The sequence below is a fragment of the Ornithorhynchus anatinus genome, chromosome 10 (assembly GCF_004115215.2).
Source record: "Ornithorhynchus anatinus isolate Pmale09 chromosome 10, mOrnAna1.pri.v4, whole genome shotgun sequence".
In the NCBI taxonomy this organism is placed as follows: domain Eukaryota; kingdom Metazoa; phylum Chordata; class Mammalia; order Monotremata; family Ornithorhynchidae; genus Ornithorhynchus; species Ornithorhynchus anatinus.
This window is the reverse complement of record NC_041737.1, coordinates 41,784,899-41,791,383: the sequence shown is the minus strand read 5'-3', so window position 1 is coordinate 41,791,383 and position 6,485 is coordinate 41,784,899.

The following is a 6,485-nucleotide window of genomic DNA, read 5'->3' as shown; positions in this document are numbered from 1 at the left end:
CTGTCACGTCCATTCATATTTGAAACAGGATGCGCGTGCCGTTTTCAACTCAAGACCGCTTCTGAGTCCGACATCCCCGAAGGATTCCATGGGACACGGCTTAATGATAATAGCAATGTTGGTATTTGTGAAGCGCTTACTATGTGCAGAGCACTGTCCTAAGCGCTGGGGTGGACACAGGGGGATCAGGTTGTCCCACGTGGGGCTCACAGTCTTCATCCCCATTTTACAGATGAGGGAACTGAGGCACAGAGAAGTGAAGTGACTCGCCCACCGTCACACAGCTGACGAGTGGCCGAGCAGGGATTCGAACCCACGACCTCCGACTCCAAAGCCCGGGCTCTTTCCACTCGGCCATGCCGCTTCCCGGAGGAATGTGGGTAGCTTCTGCGTATCTGACAGGTTTTTTTAAATGGTGAACATTTGGCCCGCGCAGTCAAAACTCAGCAACATTAAACACGAGGAATAGCGTGACCTAGGGGATAATAATAATAATAACAACGTTGGTATTTGTTAAGCGCTTACTATGTGCCGAGCACTGTTCTAAGCGCTGGGGTAGACACAAGGGAATCAGGTTGTCCCACGTGGGGCTCACAGTCTTAATCCCCATTTTACAGATGAGGTCACTGAGGCACCGAGAAGTCAAGTGACTCGCCCACAGTCACACAGCTGACGGGTGGCGGAGCTGGGATTCGAACCCATGACCTCTGACTCCAAAGCCCGTGCTCTTTCCACTGAGCCACGCTGCTTCCCTAGGTTGCTGTTGGCACAACTGCAACCTGGATCACGCTGCCTTACTTGACGGCGTCGGAAATCACACTGCAAGCTTGAACTAGAAATAGGCCGGGTTTCTAAAACGATTCCTCTCCGCGCGGTGAAGTGGCTGTTAGTTTCAAAGAAACCTCCACTTCACCAGGAAGAGAGGCCAGCTGGGAGAGTCCCAGTGAATGCTGCTTAAGTAAATGAATTGTAACTTCATCTGGATCCCTCCAAGCTGGAGTTTGAGAAAGCTCAGGTTTATGGTACGATGATGATGATCCATTAAGACCCGCTTTTCAAGTCTTCTAAAAAGGGGTTTCACGTGTCAGCTCAATTTTAATTGTATCGAAGTAATTTTTTACATTGCTTGGCCTTACTTTTCACCAACGATAACATTAATTATAATGGTACCCGAGAAGCTTTTATTTTAATGGCATTTGTTAAGCGCTTACTATGTGCCAAGCACTGTTCTAAGCATTTAATATGCACGAAGCACTGTACCTATTCCACTGGGGCCTGCTGCCTAAGTAGGCGGGAAAACAGATATTGAATCCCCATTTTTCAGATGTGGAAACTGAAGGAAGGAAAAGTTCAGTGACTGACGCAAGGTCACACAGCTGGCTAAGCGCTTAGTATGGTGCTCTACACACAGTGAGCGCTCAATAAATACGACTGAAGCGGCAGAGTCAGGATAATAATAATAATAACCGTAATCATAATGGTGGTATTTGTTAAGCGCTTACTATGTGCCGAGCACTGTTCTAAGCGCTGGGGGAGATACAGGGGGATCAGGTTGTCCCACGTGAGGCTCACAGTCTTAATCCCCATTTTACAGATGAGGTCACTGAGGCACAGAGAAGTCAAGTGACTCGCCCACAGTCACACAGCAGACGAGTGGCAGAGCCGAGAGTCGAACCCGTGACCTCTGACTCCGAAGCCCAGGCTCTTTCCGCGGAGCCACGCTGCTTCCCCAGGCAGGATTAGAACCCAGGTCCTCTAACCCCCAGGCCTGGGCTCTTGCCACTAGGCTATGTTGCTTCTCTAAGTTTGGGGTGTGATTTCAAGAGCCTCAATTAGTACAGTCTCATTCATCCTGAAGTTAATATACTGACATTACAGCCAATTCCTAATTGGCTATAATAATGGCTCAAACATATTGAACAATTTTTTAAAAAAAATATGGTATTTGTTAAACTCCTTCTGTGTTCCGGGCACCGTACTGAGCGTTGGGGTAGATACAAGATTATCGGGTCATGAGGCTCACCGACGTAATCCCCTTTTTACAGATGAGGAAACTGAGGAACGGAGAAGTGAAGCGACTTCCCCGAGGTCACACGGCAGGCAAGTGGTGGAGCCAGGGTTAGAACCCAGATCCTTTCGACCGCCAGGCCTGGGATCTATCCGCTAGGCCCAGGCTGCTTCTCAATGATAAAGCAGGGTATGCTTGGACGCTGAAAGGAGCCCTCCCTCCCAAAGCCTGGAGCGAGTTTCTGCTGTGTGCCACGGTGGCAGGGACACAACACGCACCGCTATAGACAGACTGCTAAAAAGATGCTGATGCGGCTTGGTGATCGAACCACCGCAACGTTATCCCTCAAAGAACACCAGGTGATCAAAGAGTCAGGTCAATCTTGAAGAATTCTAGCTGCCTCAAAACTGCAAGATCTCTGAAAAGATCGAAGAGGACCTCGAAGTCCTCCCCCATCATTACTTGTAAATCGTACTCCGGCCGTTTGCCGACACATACGGAAAGCCTTGTGTTTAATAAACTGTGGAATCACCAGGCTGAAAAGACCTTAACCAGGCATCGAGGCAGCCCTTGCAATTACATCACCGGATTAATATAAACTTTAAACTTGCTTTATTTCCAAGTAAAGTCATCGGGTAGGCCTTGGGAGGGGCTAAGGGGAATGTTTTCTGGAAGTCTGGAAGGTTTGTTTTCTAAGGGATTTCCTTCAGTTTTATTTATTTTTTTTATGGTATTGGTTAAGCACTTACTATGTGCCGGGCACTGTACTGAGCACTGCATAGAGATAAGATAGTCATTTTGGACTACATGACCCACAGAGGGCTCACAGTGTTAATCCCCATTTTATAGACGAGGTGACTGAGGCACAGAGAAGTTAAACGGTTTTCCCAAGGCCACACAGCAGACAAGTGGTGGAGTTGGGATCAGAACCCAGGGCCTCCGGACTCCCAGGCCCGGGCTCTATCCACTAGACCGCACCGCTTCATTTCCTTGCAAAGGTGAATGGTAAGTTTCTAGAGCCCTCTGAAAGTAGGGGAATGGGCTTGCTAGGAGGAGGGGTAACAAGGAGAGTGAAGAGCCCTCTCCGTATGGGAATGCGTTTGAATATCTCTTTCCCCTTCTTGGTACTGGGCACCTACTATGTGCGGAACTCTGTACCTGCACCTAGGCTGGGCAGATCCTGCTACCGGGCAACCTACTTCCTGAAGAGCACCGTGCTCTGGCTTGGAAACGTACTAAAAGCAAGACACACGCTCCCCAGTCGGACCGGACCGACAATTTAACGCGTAAACGAGAGTCCTCTGTATATCCGCGGTCTCCAGTGGATGCCTGGCTACAAGTTACAAGCCAGGTTCCTAACAGAAAACATCACTAGCATTGGGTGGTTCATCTCATATAATTCTAGGACCCACCGTCATAGTCAGAACAGGAATCTAGAGCAGTTTCATTCATTCGGTCGTATTTATTGAGCGCTTACTGCGTGCAGAGCACTGTACCAGGTCCTTGGAAGAGTACAGTACAACAATAAACAGACGCATTCCCTGCTCACGACAGAGCTGGGTTGGGCACGTAACATCATTTGACAATTGCCGCTTGAGATGCCTCTCGGACTCTCACTCTCCTAATGAGCAATGCGCATTTTCCAGATTCTCCATCGTTTGGCTCCCGCTGTGATGGGGAGGCCATTCCTGGGCATTGCATATAGAAACCGCAGTAAACAGAACCGAAATGCATTTGGAGCACTCTACAGTTTCCCGAGAATGCCCCGGCGACCGCCTTCCGGCCTTCCATTCCCCAAGGCCGCCAAGGAGTGATTGCCCGTTAGCGGCTCGTTGGACAGAAAGGTAGGGTGACCTTATGCGGGAGCTCTAGCTGGGAGTCAGAAGAACGGCATTCCGTGCCGAGCTCTCCCGCTCTTGAGTTTCCTGACCTTGGACCTCTCTCAGACTCAGTTTCCTCATCTGTGGAGTGGAACGACTGACCCTACTTGCTCTTGCGAAATTCGTCTGAGGCGCAGTGGAAGAAACGCACCACAGTTACAGACACACAGAATACTATAGGTGACAGAAGCACTGCTTAATTTGTTTTGAGGGTTCCAGGGGCTCCATCCCAGGATCTGCCCTCGAGTTCTTTCACCCTTGAGGTGACCACTAGCAGCTCTGAGCCCCGAAGCATCTGCCGACTCGGTGAATGACGGATCAGAATCTTTGGGGTCCAGAAGCCCCGGGACTTCAGGAGCTAAGGCGCTTCACCGCTGCGGGAGAGGGATGGGGGTGGGTGGAAATGGCGGACCATCCGCTCCTCAAACCCTTCTCCTTCCTCCTGTTCTGAGGCTCCTTGGGCCAGGAGGAGGCCTTCCGGTTCCTGGGAGAGGGCTAGGTTTACCGGTTTCCAGTGCCCCGGCAACTCTCCTGGAACAAATTCATCGCTGCCCTAAAATACTAGTGGCAAGATCATGGGTCTGGGAGTCACAAGACCACGGTTTTAATCTCTGCTCTTCCAGTTGCCCACTGTGTAACCTTAGTCTAGCCACTTAACTTCTCTGCGCCTCAGTCACCTCATCTATAAAATGGAGATTAAGACTGTGAGCCCCACGTGGGACAGGGACTGTATCCAACCAGACGACCTGGTGCCCATCGCAACGCTTAGGTTGACGCCTGGCACGTAATAAGGACTTAACAAATACCATTAGAAAAAAAATCCCAACTCTGTGATGGCCCCACGTCAGAAAAGGTCTATGTCCGACTTGATTATCTTGTATTAACCCTAGTCCTGAGTACAGTGTTTGGTTTACCGCGGCTATTAATTCCATAAAGTTACAGGAGAAATAAATGGGCCCAATCATTTTTAAAAGAGCTTATGAACCCACATCCTGACTCATGTGAATGGCAGTTCTAAAGACAGCATGCATTTCTGCCAGAGGCGTGGGACACGGCTACACAGAAATCGATGCTCTTTACTAAGTGCCTACTGGATGTAAAGCACCCTGAGATGTTCAGAATATATGTCCTCTGAATTACGGGAATATTTTACCGGACCTTAAACTCCTTAAGGGCAAGGATATCGCCTACCAAATGTATTGTACTGTCCCAGGTGCTTAAGACAGTGTTTAGTACACCGAAAGTCTTTAGTAAATACCACTGATTGACCTTTCTTGGGACTGGATTTTTTTCCACTGAGAAATCTGGATAATTTATGGTGAACTGCAGTTTTAGGATTTTATGAAGCCGATTATTTTAATTAGTTGACTGTTAAAAGCAGGTAAATTACCTCAAAACCCATCACGTTTGTAGATCACGTACATTCGGCAGCTCCAACTCGGAGCCAAAAAAACCAATTTGCTTTCAAAAGAGGTGAAAGAGGGAGTGAAAGGTGAAATCTCGAAATCCGCACATGGCCCCAGGTATGTCTCAAGCGTAAGAGGAAGAGCTTCAGGAAAGCCTCTCGAAGGCGAGCCAGTGGGTTGTTACATGTCAGGTGAATTTCAGTGGGTGAAAGTCTAAGAAATTCACCCAGGATAAATGAATCCATATTACAACCAAGTGATGATTCGTTTCGTTTAGTTTCGAATCCCGGCTCTGCCACCTGTCAGCTGTGTGACTGCGGGCAGGTCACTTCACTTCTCTGTGCCTCAGTGACCTCATCTGTAAAAAGGGGATCGACCTGTTGAGCCTCACGTGGGACGACCCGATGACCCCGTATCTCCCCCAGCGCTTCGAACCGTGCTCTGCACATAGTAAGCGCTTAACAAATACCAACCTTATTATTATTATCATGTTCGGCTCTGAGCCATCAGCCAAAATTCGGGAAAGAGTCACCTTGAAGTCACTGGTGACAGGTTTTTTATAAAAAAAATCTGTCCGGTGTGAGTCAGCAGCCAAAAAGGCCAAACAGAACCCTGTGCATAAGCAGGAAGGTGAGAGAAACCAATACAAGACAAGACATTGCTTTGCTACTTTGTAAGACCAGGATACACCCACCCTAGCAACCGGAGAAGCAGCGTGGCTCAGTGGAAAGAGCCCGGGCTTGGGAGGCAGAGGTCACGAGTTCGAATCCCGGCCCTGCCACCTGTCTGCTGGGCGACTGTGGGCAAGTCACTTCACTCCTCTGGGCCTCAGTGACCTCAGCTGTAAAATGGGGACGAAGACTGGCAGCCTCACGTGGGACCACCTCATTCCCCCCTATCCCCCCCCAGCGCTTAGCACAGTGCTCCGCCCAGAGTAAGCGCTTCACAAATACCAACATTATTATGACCTCTGCTTCCCAAGCCCGGGCTCTTTCCACTGCGCCGTGCTTTGCTAAGGTCCCACAGCAGATAATAATAATAATAATAATCAGGTCGATATCTGTGAAGCGCTTGCTCTGGGCGGAGCGGTGCTGGGGGAGGCACGGGGGAATCAGGCGGTCCCCCGTGGGGCTCCCAGTCTTCAGAGGCCACTGAGGCCCAGAGGAGTGAAGCGGCTCGCCCACAGTCCCA